This window comes from Hyperoodon ampullatus, assembly GCF_949752795.1.
Source record: "Hyperoodon ampullatus genome assembly, chromosome: 18".
NCBI classification, from domain to species: domain Eukaryota; kingdom Metazoa; phylum Chordata; class Mammalia; order Artiodactyla; family Ziphiidae; genus Hyperoodon; species Hyperoodon ampullatus.
Window position 1 is genome coordinate 24,806,782 of NC_136931.1, and position 16,815 is coordinate 24,823,596.

Consider the following 16,815-nt stretch of genomic DNA (forward strand, 5'->3'; position numbering starts at 1 on the left):
ACTTCTGCTTTATATGGGTGGTGGTCTTACTTTATTTTTCTCACTTTGGAAATCCCCGCCCTCACCTGCCCCAAAACAAAACCCACCAAGCATTAACATGGAAAGCAGTATTTTCCTAAATTCTGGAAGATTTGAGAGAAGTGAAGGGAATCACAGTGCTTATGGATGCTGGAGAGAAGGAAGAAAGCATTTCCACATCACTGCAAGCACATAATTGATGAAGATAAAGCCTTGAAGAGTAGCCAAATGCAGAGAGTTTGCCCTGGTCACATTCAAACCAAAGTCACCATTTGCTGCCCCCAGAATTTGCCAAAAAATCCATCTTCCCCTTCACCTACACTATTTTTTCACCTTATAAATAGCTTAGGTTGTAGAAGGTGAGATGATCAGTGTTATTGAAATAATCAACAACGTTTTTACTGTTTTATTTATTTTTTTAAATAAATTTATTTATTTTATTTGTTTTTATTTTTGGCTGCATTGGGTCTTCCTTGCTGCACACAGGCTTTCTCTAGTTGCAGCAAGCGGGGGCTACTCTTCATTGCAGTGCGCAGGCTTCTCATTGTCGTGGCTTCTCTTGTTGCAAAGCATGGGCTCTAGGCATGCAGGCTTCAGTAGTTGTGTCACGTGGGCTCAACAGTTGTGGCTCGCGGGCTCTAGAGCGCAGGCTCAGTAGTTGTGGCGCACGGGCTTAGTTGCTCCGCGGCATGTAGGATCTTCCCAGAGCAGGGCTCGAAACCATGTCCCTTGCATTGGCAGGCAGATTCTTAACCACTGCGCCACCAGGGAAGCCCAACAACTTTTTTTAAAATGCAAGAAGCAGACACTAGGTTTTTCTTAAGGAGACTGGCTTCACAGTTTAGGAGTGTAAATAGGTCTAGCTAATTAATGCACCTGATTTCTCCCCTTCTTCAAAAGCAAACAAAAAAGGGCCTCCATTATGAATGTGCTTCTGCCCTCAGGCAAAGGCACTAAGCATATTTGGGAACTGGCTGCTGGGTCGTCCCCATCTGCTGCAGCTGTCACAGGCTAGCCTGTGGAGGCTGCTGCCTGATGTGCATCTTGTGGGGCTGTCCGCTAGAACCTCTGCTCTGGAACTGTCAGCTAGTAAGACACTGTGGGGTCACATTTGACCTCTGTCCCCAACCCACTCTAACACATTCCAGGATGTCGCACTGGATCATTCTATATGGTTCATTGCACACCATTCAAGCCAACGATCAGCATGTTCTTCTTCCCGTCTGTGTGTTCTAGTTTAGGCTGGGTCAGGAGAGATGCCACTGTTTCTCTACCTCACTCCTGACAGCTCTCTGATTTTCAGCATTTAACTTTATAAACACTAACTCGCAAAAGCCTGAAGTCAAGTGACAGATATATTGGTAAATTCAGGATTGTGAGAATATCTGTTTGTTTACTGGTTTAGAAGGGCACCAGAATGCCCTTTTAAACACGGGTTACCTCTATGTCATCTAACCACCTTTACCACCTTCCTGCACACTACAAATTACTGTTGTTATTATCATTATCCATTCTTCAAGGCTCATTTCCAATGCCATCTGCTTTGAAAAGCTTTCCCCAATTGCCCCATAACAAATGAAGATCAATCACTCCTATGTCATCTATAAATACTCTATGTATCTCCTTTGTGTAATCCTTCCAAATAAAAATAAGGATTTACTTACTAGCATATTCTCTACTTCAGACATCTCATTAGGTACTAGTTACATGGTGGTGAAGAAGTAGTTTGATTGAACTCTCAAGTCTGTAGGAAACCCACACGATAACACATAGTTTAAAAAAGATGAGTACAAGGGAAATAAAACAGCTGAAAGGAGAGAATTATTCATTATTCCATAGAGGATCAAGAAAAGTCTCATGGAAAGAGGACAGTAATTACTGGTACAAACAGACTTGAGTTTGAATTCCCATTCCAACAGTTACTAGATGCTCAGTTTTGAGCAAGATGTTCAATATATTTGACCTGATGTATACTCACCATCAAAACAGTGATAATGATAAGTAACCAGGCTGCACATTCTAAAGACTAAATGCCATAATTAAATGAGATAATGTGTATCAAGCATTTAGTACCACAGCTAAAACTTAGATGGTATATACTTCATTCATACTGGGGAAAAGAAGCCACAGCAAAATACAAGTCAAAATGAAGACACTATGAATAATTTTGGTGTAGCATGGACAGCCCATAAATATGCTAAGTCAATGGTACTAACATCAGCAGGCCCAAAGTGGATGAAATTAAGTGGCCATGGTATTTAACAGTGATGGAAGAACCATCATCCTTGTTTGACTGCAGTAGCCCCATCTTATACATCATTACTCTGAACGAAAGACCTCACCTCCACACCACAAGGAATCATTGTGTGTGTGGAGGGGTGGTGGGGGTGAGGGTCTATTACACTAGAGAGAGTGACCAAAATCCAATGATGCTCCCTTGGGGAGTATGTATGTGTGTGGTGGTGGACAGCGGTGGGATATGCTCTAGATGATGCTATTATGACATCTAGTATGAGGAGGTTTTCTCCCATTTTATTAGAGGTTTTTTTTCATATTCTAGAATCATTTGTCTGCTAAAGAGCTATATTTTTGTTTTAATCCTATCTTTAGGAGCTGGTGAAATTATCTTGCTGGCAAGAAAGAAGCAGTCCTCTTGGCCACCCACTTTCCCATGCCCAACTGGATTCACAACTATGGGGTTGGGAGAAGTCAAAGGAATCTTGACTTCATCATGATCAAAGTTTTTGGCCAGATTATGGTGGCCAAGCAAAGATGAGCAAATATCTGGTCCACTTTTTCAACTAATTCTGACTTATGGACTCATTCTCTCTTCCAGAATGATGGTTTGGGTAGTGAGGAAAAGTAAAATTCTCTCCTTACTTATTTATTTTTAATTCCATTATGTGTGTTTCAAAATGAGGATTTAATCTTCTCTGTATTCAGCCTAACTTGTGTACTAAAACCTATTTGTTTGTGTACTAAAACCTATTAAGGGGAAAGAATGTTTGAGAGAAACATTTTATAAGTCTAAAGATTAGATAACTTACAAAGTTAGAAAGAAAGCAGAAGGGACTTGGAACAAAGCTCCGGCATCAGACTTTTTAAAAACTGAATTATAGTTGCTTTGCACCTTTTGGTTCTAGTTGTCATTTCTGGCCAGACTGTTTAAACTCTTCACATCACATATCTTTACCTGTAAAAAGGGACTAGTAACACCTGCCTCATTGGTCTGAGGTTTAGATGCTATGTTATGATGTCTAATTCATAGACAGGACTTGATATATTTTGGAATCTTAAGTCTTTCTTTGTTTTTTTTTTTTTTTTTTTTTTTTTGCTCGTTTCCTCCCAAATCAGTGCCAAACACCTATTCTATAGGTAACCCGAGGCACAAAAATACAGTATGACAGAATAGGAAGAGTGAAGAAAGAATGTGGAGAAACAAATCAGAAGACCTAGCACTCCAACATCGGCAAACAGGTTGTAATCTAATATTGGGTGGCGCAGAGAGGTCTTACTGAGAAGTGATTTTTAAGAGGAGAATGAAATAATATCTGGAGGCATAGCATTATACGGATGGTAAACAGTTGGTAAACTGGACTTAAATGAGAACTTAGTATAATGAAGACAAAGAAGATCTGCATTTTTAAAACTGAGAGGCAGAGTGACACTGACTCCAGCAAAGAAGCTACGTATTTTGTTTTTTTTTAGATTTATTTATTTAATTAATTAATTTTGGGCTGTGTCTGGTCTTAGTTGCAACACACAGGATCTTTGTTGAGGCATGTGGGATATTTCGTTGTGGCACGTGGGCTCTTCGTTGTGCTGCACGCAGGTTTCTCTCTAGTTGTGGCGTGCAGGTTTTCTCCTTCTAGTTGTGGCGTGCATGCTCCAGGGTGCGCTGGCTCTGTAGTTTGCGGCATTCAGGGTCTAGCTGAGGTGGGCGAGCTCAGTAGTTATTGGACACGGGCTTAGTTGCCCTGTGGCATGTGGGATCCCTAACCAGGGATTGAACCCGCGTCCCTTGCATTGCAAGGTGGATTCTTTACCACTGGACCACTAGGGAAGTCCCAGAAGCTACATCTTTAGAAGTAGCTACCATTAAAGTACCCAACTAAACGGGGCCTCCCTGGTGGTTCAGCGGTTAAGAGTCCGCCTGCCAATGCAGGGGACACGGGTTCGTGCCCCGGTCCAGGAAGATCCCACATGCTGCGGAGTGGCTGGGCCCGTGAGCTATGGCCGCTGAGCCTGCGCGTCTGGAGCCTGTGCTCCACAATGGGAGAGGCCACAGCAGTGAGAGGCCTGCGAAGCACCCCCTCAAAAAAAAAAAAAGTACCCAACTAATAACATTTAGGATAATCCACTGTTACTTTCTTTCCAAGATCTGTTTTCCACATAGGCCAAATAGACATGGTGAATACATGTGATGGGAATAATTGCCCCTGGATCTTTCGAGTTCTTGATTGTGGCTCTATTCTCTACAATCTGTCAAGAAATGCAGAATTGCTTTACTTTTAACATAGAAAAGGCAGTCCTAGAGTCTTGTCCTTTCCTACCATAATATCCTTCATTCCATAGACATTATTGTGATGATTTTGACAGTTGCATTTCAACTATGCATTCCAAAACTGAAGAAGTAGCAATGAAGTGGGTTCTGTGACACACCAAACCCACCATGTCATGACACAGAAACAAAACAGTATCACAACCTCTAACGCCTTGTAGTTCAGCTGGTAAACGATATTGGTATTTTGTGTCTTTATGACTGAGTGAAAGTGCAAAGTTAGTATTCTCTGATAAGTCTGGTGTTCTCTTTTGCTTAATGCACACTTACTTTTGGAATTGGTCACAGGACTTCGGTAAAAGACAGGAGGAATAATTTTAGTATAAAATTGTGGTGATAAAATGATGTGCCTTCCCCTTCCTCCATTCAAGGAGTTCTGGGTCTGTGAACTGGCTAAAGTCTTGAAATTATTTGAGAAGTTGTGATTCTCTATGGCAACTATTCAATTCAGAATTCTGTTCACAAATCTAGAGCTTTCTGCTACTCATTATGGTATCTATATCCACCTTATCTCTGACAGGTAGGGGTCATTGCCTGGCCCCTGCCATGCTGGTATCCCATAATTTTCACTGGATTCAGGAAGCAGTTAAATGGCAGCAGGTTTTAGTGTTTTTCTTGGTCTATTACAGAGAAGACCTATTACAGAGTTTCTAAAAAAAGGTCATTGTTCCCCTTACTAATATATTTCTCAAAGTCTTAATGCAGGGAGTATTCCCTGGAATCTCCCAAGGGACATGGTTCAGAAGTGGCCAAGCAGGTAAATACTCACTAGAATTCTAATCTTGCTAAGTTTTTGGATAATTTTTGATAATATATCAAGAAAGCCTAAGAATGTCAGCTGAATTCAGTATAAGCCATCTAAGGATCAAGTGTCAATCAATCAACCAAGTAAACTGTAAACCAAAGATGCCTTCCAAAGCAACGTGAAGTACAAACAAGAACACTTTTATTTAAAAAAAAAAACAAACTTTCTCTCTTTTTCCTAACATATACTGCTAGGTTCAAGTGGAAAAGTAGAAATGTCACTGGCTTTGGAGTCAGTTGGAAAGGGTTTCGACACTGGCTTCAACATTTATTAGTTTTGTGCCTTGAAAATCGGCTTTCTAAGGGTACTCTCATGTTGATTAATCACCGTGATTTTTACAGAAGAGAAAAAGTATTAATGAGATAATGGATATAAAAAACATATCAGTACTCTAGGAACATCTGTGGAGCTAAATTATGGCTTACTGGGTACTGCTTTATTCCCCGAAGTGACCTTAGTGATTACACACTCCAATTTCCCATTTTAATAAAAAATACCCTGGGGTCCATCCTGAAAGGATAGTATAAATTTCTAGGGCTGAAAACTTGGTACTACATAGAGAAGTGATCCCTTGACCCACAGAATTCCTTATGAAATAATCCCAGATGATATTTAAAGCAATTGGTTAAATTTGAACTCTCCTGAATTGGAGAAAATATATGATGAAACATATCAAAAAACAATTAGGTGATAGGTATATACCTAGTAAAGTTCGAGGAGAATACAAAGTAAACTTGATTCTAAGATGACATATTTCACCATGATATGTATGAGGGGGCTATGTTAAAAATCCAAGAAAAATACTAAGCAAAGAACAATATTCATTTCTAACCATATAAAATCTTGTATTAATCAATACAAATGTTAAAAATGTACAAATTGTGATTATTGTGGCCAAATGTAATCTTCCAGTACGGCGTATATGCTGCTGTTGACAGAGCATTTGCTTATTTGTTCATTGAATCTTTACTGAGCACCTGCCATGTGCCAGGCACCATCAGTCTATGTGCTGGAAATATAGTAATGAACATTAATCCTTGGTCTTGTGGACTTACAATTGAAGTGGGGGGTGGCAGATAAGTAACAAATAAATATGTAAAATTTGTAGCATGTCTTATGATAGGAGAAAAGCAAACAAGTTAGGATGATAGGGAGTGGTGGGAACGAGAACAGTCTTTGATGAACAGTGATTAAGGAAACGCTCACTGATAAGGCAACATCTGCACAGAAATATGAAGGACGAGAAGGAATGAGATAAAGCAGTGTGTGCAAATGCCCTGATGTTGCAGCTTGGCTAGAATGGTCCAGAAACAGCAAAAATACCAGTTCCAGTGTTAGAGTGAAAAAAGGGGAGAGACAGATGGCTTCAAGATGGCGGAAGAGTTAAGACACGGAGATCACCTTCCTCCCCACAGATACATCAGAAATACATCTACATGTGGAACAACTCCTACAGAACACCCACTGAACGCTGGCAGAAAACCTCAGACCTCCCAAAAGGCAAGAAACTACCCATGTACTTGGGTAGGGCAAAAGAAAAAGAAAAAACAGAGACAAAAAATAGGGACGGCACCTGCACCAGTGGGAGGGAGCCGTGAAGGAGGAAAGTTTTCCACACACTAGGAAGCCCCTTCGCGGGCGGAGACTGCGGGTGGCGGAGGCGGGAAGCTTCGGAGCCGCGGAGGAGAGCGCAGCCACAGGGGTGCGGAGGGCAAAGCGGAGAGATTCCCGCAGAGAGGATCGGTGCCGACCAGCACTCACCAGCCCGAGAGGCTTGTCTGCTCACCTGCCGGGGCGGGCAGGGCTGGGAGCTGAGGCTCCGACTTCGGTTGGATCCCAGGGAGAGGGCTGGTAGCGTGAACACAGCCTGAAGGGGTTAGTGCACTACGGCTGGCCGGGAGGGAGTCCGGGGAAAAGTATGGAGCTGCCGAAAAGGCAAGAGAATTTTTCTTTCCTCTTTGTTTCCTGGTGCGAGAGGAGAGGGGATTAAGAGCGCTGCTTAAAGGAGCTCCAGAGACGGGTGCGAGTCGCGGCTATCAGTGCGGTCCCCAGAGACAGGCATGAGATGCTAAGGCTGCTGCTGCCGCCACCAAGAAGCCTGTGCGCAAGCACAAGTCACTATCCACACCTCCCCGCCCGGGAGCCTGTGCAGCCCGCCACTGCCAGGGCCCCGTGATCCAGGGACAACTTCCCCGGGAGAACACACAGCGTGCCTCAGGCTGGTGCAACGTCATGTTGGACTCTGCCACCGCAGGCTCAGCCTGCACTCCTTCTCAAACTCTTCCAAATATAGCAGAGGGAGAAACACTCCCAAACTCATTCTACGAAGCCACCGCAACCCTCATACCAAAACCAGACAAAAATGTCACAAAGAAAGAAAACTACAGGCCAATATCATTGATGAACACAGATGCAGAAATCCTCAACAAAATACTAGCAAACAGAATCCAACAGCACATTAAAAGGATCATACATCATGATCAAGTGGGGTTTATCCCAGGAATGCAAGGATTCTTCAATATACACAAATCAATCAATGTGATACACCATATTAACAAATTGAAGGAAAAAAACCATATGATCATCTCAACAGATGCAGAGAAAGCTTTTGACAAAATTCAACACCCATTTATGATAAAAACCCTCCAGAAGTAGGCATAGAGGGAACTTTCCTCAACATAATAAAGGCCATATATGACAAATCCACAGCCAGCATCATCCTCAATGGTGAAAAACTGAAACCATTTCCACTAAGATCAGGAACAAGACAAGGTTGCCCACTCTCAACACTATTATTCAACATAGTTTTGGAAATTTTAGCCACAGCAATCAGAGAAGAAAAAGAAATAAAACAAATCCAAATCAGAAAAGAAGAAGTAAACCTGTCACTGTTTGCAGATGACATGATACTCTACATAGAGAATCCTAAAGATGCTACCAGAAAACTACTAGAGCTAATCAATGAATTTGGTAAAGTATCAGGATACAAAATTAATGCACAGAAATCTCTTGCATTCCTATACACTAATGATGAAAAATCTGAAAGTGAAATTAAGAAAACACTCCCATTTACCACTGCAACAAAAAGAATAAAATATCTAGGAATAAACCTACCTAAGGAGACAAAAGACCTGTATGCAGAAAATTATAAGACACTGATGAAAGAATCAGAGATGATACAAATAGATGGAGAGATATACCATGTTCTTGGATTGGAAGAATCAACATTGTGAAAATGACTCTACTACCCAAAGCAATCTACAGATTCAATGCAATCCCTTTCAAGCTACCACTGGCATTTTTCACAGAACTAGAACAAAAAATTTAAGAATTTGTATGGAAACACAAAAGACCCCTAATAGCCAAAGCAATCTTGAGAAAGAAAAACGGAGCTGGAGGAATCAGGCTCCCTGACTTCAGACTATACTACAAAGCTACAGTAATGAAGACAGTATGGAACTGGCACAAAAACAGAAATATAGATGACTGCAACAGGATAGAAAGCCCAGAGATAAACCCACGCACATATGGTCACCTTATCTTTGATAAAGGAGGCAAGAATGTACAGTGGAGAAAAGACAGCCTCTTCAATAAGTGGTGCTGGGAAAACTGGACAGTGACATGTAAAAGTATGAAATTAGAACACTCCCTAACACCATACACAAAAATAAACTCAAAGTGGATTAAAGACCTAAATGTAAGGCCAGACACTATCAAACTCTTAGAAGAAAACATAGGCAGAACACTCTATGACATAAATCACAGCAAGATCCTTTTTGAGTCACCTCCTAGAGAAATGGAAATGAAAACAAAAATAAACAAATGGGACCTAATGAACTTAAATGATTTTGCACAGCAAAGGAAACCATAAACAAGACGAAAAGACAACCCTCACATTGGGAGAAAATATTTGCAAATGAAGCAACTGACAAAGGATTAATCTCCAAAATATACCAGCTTATGCAGCTCAATATCAAAAAAACAAACAACCCAATACAAAAATGGGCAGAAGACCTAAATAGACATTTCTCTGAAGAAGATATACAGATGGTCAACAAACACATGAAACAATGCTCAACATCATTAATCATTAGAGAAATGTAAATCAAAACTGCAGTGAGGTATCATCTCACACCAGTCAGAATGGCCATCATCAAAAAATCTACAAACAATAAATGCTGGAGAGGGTGTGAAGAAAAGGGAACCCTCTTGCACTGTTGGTGGGAATGTACATTGATACAGCCACTATGGAGAACAGTATGGAGGTTCCTTAAAAAACTAAAAATAGAACTACCATATGACCCAGCAATCCCTCTACTGGGCATATACCCTGAGAAAACCAAAATTCAAAAAGAGTCATGTACCAAAATGTTCATTGCAGCTCTATTTACAATAGCCAGGACATGGAAGCAACCTAAGTGTCCATCAGCAGATGAATGGATAAAGAAGATGTGGCACATATATACAATGGAATATTACACAGCTATAAAAAGAAATAAAATTGAGTTATTTGTAGTGAGGTGGCTGGACCCAGAGTCTGTCATACAGAGTGAAGTCAGAAAGAGAAAAACAAATACCATATGCTAACACATATATATGGAATCTAAAAAAAAAAAGAAAAAAAAACGTGGTCATGAAGAACCTAGGGGCAAGATGGGAATAAAGACACAGACCTACTAGAGAACGGCCTTGAGGATACGGGGAGGGGGAAGGGTAAGCTGGGACAAAGTGAGAGAGTGGCATGGATATATATACACTACCAAACGTAAAATAGACAGTTTGTGGGAAGCAGCCTTATAGCACAGGGAGATCAGTGTGGTGCTTTGTGACCATGTAGAGGGGTGGGATGGGGGGGTGGGATAGGGAGGGTGGGAGGGAGATGCAAGAGGGAGGAGATATGGGGATATATGTATAGCTGATTTACTTTGTTATGAAGCAGAAACTAACACATCATTGTAAAGCAATTATACTCCAATAAAGTTGTTAAAAAAAAGGGGGAGAGTTGTAGGGGATGAGGTCAGATGTGTAATGGATATGAGGTCAAAGGGAAGGGTAGCAGTGGATATATTATGTGGAGCCTTAAAGAGTAAAGCTTATACTCTTCATAATACGGTAACTGGGGAGTTTTGAGCAGAAGAGTGACATCTGATTTACATCAAGGTCATTATGGTTGCTTTGTAGCAGCAGAGGAGATTTAGCAATGAAGCAATGACAAAGCATACACGATTTGTTTGCTGTGTGATGTTAGACAAATTAACATGTCCACATTTCAGTGGTTATACATACCTAGAAAATGGAGAAGTTGACATCCTAACATAACTGACCACAGTGTTTGCTTGGATAATGCATGTGATCTACCAGTTCAAACTCTAGCCTAACTTTGGAGGGAAAGGTGAGGGCAGTGTCTATGTGAGCTAAAAAAAAATAATAATAACCTTGTGGGCAAAGTATACAGATTCCACTGGAAGCCTCCATGTATATTTTGTTCTTGGAATTAACTACAATTGTTTTTTAAAAAAAAAAAGAGTCATGAGAAAATGGATATCTATTTAGGGCCACATTTTCAGCCTGGTCTCAAGTGTTTATACATTTAATATTTATTTAACAGACAATCTATAGCTAGTTAATTAGATAGCATGCTTAATATCTCATTTTCTTTAGTTGTATGGGTAAATGCTAATTAAGTTCCTGAGCATTCCTCACAAGTGTAATGTAATAATAGGAACATCGTCACACACTTATTGGTTCTGCAGATTTGAATTAATTACATTGCAAGTAGATTTATCTTTCATATATTTATACCTCAATAGGTGCTCTTCCCCGACATTAATGGGGGATTTAATTTCCGTACCCCCACCTTAATTCTAAATTAAATATGTTTAGTAGGAGTTTAATACTTGCTAAAGCTCTAGTTAGTGATACTTCTTCCACACATCTGGATTTTGAAATTATTTTGCCTTATGCTGCTGAAAGAGAATAGGGGTAATTAATTCAGTAATAAGAGAGACTACAAAATGTAATTTGGAGACAATCCAAGGAATCTGATACTGTGCTTCATCAGCATCTTGAGGGACACCTCTTGCAGTTTGTTTTTCTACCTCTGGGCATGAGATGATACTTTTGTAAAAAGCAGAATATACATTTATATCTTTCACTCCCTCTCTTTCTCTCTATTGTCACTGATGCTACTGTCAAGTGCATCATCTCTCACCTGAGCCAAGTTAAAAACCTTCTCCTCATACTCTACATGCCCAGTCAAGCCTTCTTCCACCCATTCTGCATATAGCTACTAGAGTGATCTCCCACATATCCAAACTATGAGCTTGTCACTCCTCTCCCGAAATTCTTTATTTCCAGAGTATAATACAAATTCTTTACCAATGACAGGGAACCTCATCCTGCAACCTCATTCTTCACCTATGTTTTCATTACTCCCCAAACCAGACTGTTACATTAAATTCCCAATGCACGAATTCTTCCAAGTGTCTGCCTGAACTTTCCCCTACTTTTCCTGGCTTGCTCTAATGCATCACTCAAAATCCAGTTGTATCCTGACTGAGTGAAGGGTTAGATATTTGTGTTGACTTTGAACTATCTAATGCCAAGTCTATTTTATTTTTCTGGCGTCATGGCTCCAAGGATACAGATTATGAAAAAAATGGGAAGCTTGTCCTTTGCCTCATGATTAGTTTTCCTTTAATGTGTTCCTAGAGATATAGGAATGATCACACATGTCCTGTTTTCTAATTTGTCACTCCCCTTGAAACGAGAGACCATCTTATAAGAATTTAATACATTTATTCAATATTCATTTACTGAGTCCCTACTGAATACTAGGAACTACGCATGCTGAATGCTGGAGAAAACATGTATCACATTACAGAAAGGAGGCAATGAATAAACTAACAAACAAGAGTAATGTAAGATTAACTTCAGACAGACCATCAGGTAGTGCTTAAGAGTAAAGGCTCTAGAGACAGACTGGTGGGTGAGTTCTTTAATAGTTCTGGGCCTAAACTCTTCATCACAAATGGGAGCAGGGGAGTGCTTAGTGGTTCTATGGGGAAATAAGATAATCCAGGTAAAGCACCTGGACGATCTATTCACCCAAGCTATTTGGAAATTGACTCGCTCAACCATCTGATGAGTTTGGGAAATATTTTAACGAAGGTAAATGAGTGCGCACAGTAGGTACCCTTAAATGCTAGCTCTTGTTATGATAAAAAATTTGCTTAGACTATAAATGAGAAAACAAAGTTTCAGTGTCTTCTTGCAGGGCAAATAGTGTATAACAAATATAACGGTGCTTGTCCTTTCATTTACTTATCAATAAATAATAAAGGCATAGAACATATAAATAAAAAAGAAAAAAGAAATAAAATAGAGCCTGCAGTTTCATCAATAAATCATACATTTCTCCCAGGCTGATAGAGAATTTACATTTTATTTGGTGATACTGATGATTGTGATAGCCTGAACATTTTGAGGAAAATTACAGTTAGATATTCCAAAGGGGATTACTGCAAATGAAATGATCATTTATAAGTGTGTATATCTATATGACTAAATTATGAATTTTTAGAAAAATTCAGACAGCCGAAGAGCTAGGAGAGGAAAACAGGCAAGAGTGGTTTCAGACTAGTTTTCCCAGTAAAACTATACCTAGCCCTTTGCAATCTTAAAATGACTTTCTCAAGGGTTATTGTATATAACACTGAGGCTTGGTAGAAAGGTAAGGACCTGCACTGTAATGAATAAGGAAAGAGAAACTTAAAGAGAAAGAAAGGAACTCATCAAAAGTCACAGAAACAGTGACAGAACTGGGGCTACAACTCTGCGTTTCTGTTACTTAATACAGGGCTCTTTTCTCTCCACCACTGCTATACCTTTCCATGCACACAAGCTCTTTGGAAGGTAACCATTTCAGCCAGCTGCTGAGTTTGGAAAACGTTTTGTGTTTATGAATTTAAATAATTTAAATAGTAAGACTCTCTTAGCTTTTATTAAAGAAGTTATCCAGAATTTAAAACAAGTAAAAGCCCCTGTTTATACTTAATAAGAAAAAGATAACAGTGTTTTATGTCCTTTAATAAGTGATTTTTCATGTTCTTTGCTGACAGTTTTGTTGTAGAGAGGAGATCCTGGCATTTGATGTGGAATCTCAGGGCTCACTGTTTTTGCTTAAATGTCAGGAAGACTCCTCCTCTCCTGGTCATCTGTCTACATCAGTTATTCTAGATTACCAATTATTTTCAGTCCTTCTCTGATTTCTTTTCCATCTTCCTGGATTTGGGCTAACATTTGTACTCAATCTTTCAAGATCCATTTCTCAGTTTGGTTCATTCAGCCCTCCCCCATCTCTAAATCATGTTTAGTTCACAGTATTTCACCTGAGCACATCCTTGCCTCTATTCAGCTTCAGTTTCTGCTCTCCCTGGTCTAAATTAGGCATCAGCATCCCTATACATCTGTGATGAGGCAAGAGTGTATCTATGTGGGAGACTTTAATTGCTTCATGTATTGAGAATAAGGGGAGGAGAGAAATCAAATCCTTTGTCCTGTCAACTCTACGATTAGAATCAATGGAATATATATATATATTCTAAGATCCAGATAATCTGAATTAATATCTTTTTTTAAGTCAGTGGTTCTCAAACTGTAATGCACGTCAGAATCATCTGGAGGATTTGTTAAAAAACAGATTACTGAGCCCTACCCACAGGGGCTCTCATTCAGTAGGTTTGGGTGGAACCTAAGAATGTGTATTTCTAACAAGTTCCCAGCTGAAGTGGATACTGCTGGTCTAGTAGATCCCACTTTGAGAACCGCTTTACTAAAGATACCTTGATCTCTTTCACCTCTGTGACTTTTCATATGACTGTGACTTATGGATATCTTTGAACTCCATCACCATAATGTCAAACCAACCTATCCACTAAAACTCACTAAATACTGTCTTCACTCATCTACCTATTTATTGAACATATATTAAGGTTCAAATTCAGTGTTAGGCACTGAATTTGGTCTGTGGCCACAGGAGGATTAGATTACAAAGCCATCCTAATCTCTCCTGCTAGAAAGGACTGGTATCTTCTTCCTCATATCATGAATACTGTCCTCTACTCTGTTTTATTTATTTATTTATTTATTTATTTATTTATTTTATTTTTTTATTAGTTTCTGCTTTATAACAAAGTGAATCAGTCATACATATACATCTGTTCCCACATCCCTTCCCTCATGCATCTCCCTCCCTCCCACCCTCCCCATCCCACCCCTCCAGGCGGCCACAAAGCACCGAGCTGATCTCCCTGTGCTCTGCGGCTGCTTCCCACTATCTATCTACCTTACGTTTGGTAGTGTATATATGTCCATGCCTCTCTTTCGTTTTGTCACAGCTTACCCTTCCCCCTCCCCATATCCTCAAGTCCATTCTCAAGTAGGTCTGTGTCTTTATTCCCGTTTTACCCGTAGGTTCTTCATGACATTTTTTTTTTTAATTCCATATATATGTGTTAGCATACAGTATTTGTCTTTCTCTTTCTCACTTACTTCACTCTGTATGACAGACTCTAGGTCTATCCACCTCATTACAAATAGCTCAGTTAGAGAAATGCAAATCAAAACTACAATGAGATATCATCTCACACCTGTCAGAATGGCCATCATCAAGAAATCTAGAAACAATAAATGCTGGAGAGGGTGTGGAGAAAAGGGAACACTCTTGCACTGCTGGTGGGAATGTGAATTGGTACAGCCACTACGGAGAACAGTATGGAGGTTCCTTAAAAAACTAAAAATAGAACTACCATATGACCCAGCAATCCCTCTACTCTGTTTTTACTCAAAGGACAGGGCTGTCCTTAGACCACATCACTGGCATCACAGAAATGCAATCTCAGACCCTGCCTCAGACCTACAAAATCAGAATCTGCATTTTATTAAGATCCTACCTGATTCATATGCAAATTTGAACTTGAGTAGTAGTGTTTTACTATATTATGAACTCCCTTAGATAAAAACCCAGGTTGTATTCAGCTGTGAATCTCCTAAAATAACCTAGCCAAGTGTCTCAACCTGTGATGGAAGGAAAAGGAGAGAAGAAGCAGGCAAAGATCACTGCCATTTTGTTAAGATTTACTTAGTGTATATAAAGCTTTAGCACAGTGCCTGACACAGCTCATTTAATCTTTACAACAGAAAGTAACTAATGATTACTTGTATCAAATCAAATTGACTTCACTTGAATTTATTCTAGAATAAAGGCAAACTGCAAACATCCCATTAAAACTGTAGAAGAGGTAGAAGATATCTAAATTCCTTATACAAAAGACATTGCTTTCAAAATTATATTTTGTTTTATTAAGAAACAGCAATTATTATTGACAATAGTCATCATTTATTGAGCAGTGTGTTAACAACAGTGTTGTTTTATTAGAGTTTTGTTATTATGGTTAATTTAGAAAATGCTATTACTTTCCCTACTTGTTTAATAATGAAAGTAAAATGACAGACTCAAGATTATGCAACTTTAGGTGGGAAACCTAAATAATAAAAATGGCCAAGATATGAATGCATCAAAAGAAATTTCATTTTCTTGGCTGATCAATATTTAGTGTTAAGGAACCTCTGGAGGGCCATTTAATTTTTACTATTTTGTGAGATAAACTTTTATCCAAAACTCTGGTTGTAGATTACTTTCCAAAAAACTGTACTAATTTTCTTAAGAATAAGCTTCATGAGGCATATGTAAGCCATAGTTGTGTCTTGAGTATCACACAGCTCAATAGTTAGTAGTTCTTAATGAGGATGGAAGGATGGTGTTTGCCCCCTAAAGACATATGGCAATGTCTAGAGATATGTGTTGTTGTCACAACTGCAGATGAGTGCTCTACTGGCATCTAGAAGAAGGAGACCAGGGATGTTGTTAAATATTCTACGATTCACAAGACAGCCCCACCTACACTCAAAATGTCTAAAAATATCAAGAGTTCTAAGGTAGGAAACTATAATCTAACTTAATGCATTACGCAGAATAAAGACAATATTTATTGAATCAGACAATTTGATAGCAGAAAAGAGCTTCTGAAGGACTATAACATGAATAAATTAATAGAGAGTTTAAATGACTTGATCAAAGACACACTGATAAGTGCTAGAGCCGTAACTTGACTCTAACTTCTAGCTTATTGGCTTATGCCTTATCCATGATAGGACACACAAACACACAGTTCTGACAGATATGCATGTTTTCTTCCATTACGGTATCTCATCTCTCTGAAACCGCACTATAATGTACTGCTGTGATTAAGCAGGTGAGTTGTGGAGTCAGATTATTTGAGTTTTAATCGTGACTCTGTTACTTACTTATTTAATGACTAAATTCTTCTTTTCCTCCTCCTGTTCCTCTTTCTTCTTTTTGCCTCAGGAT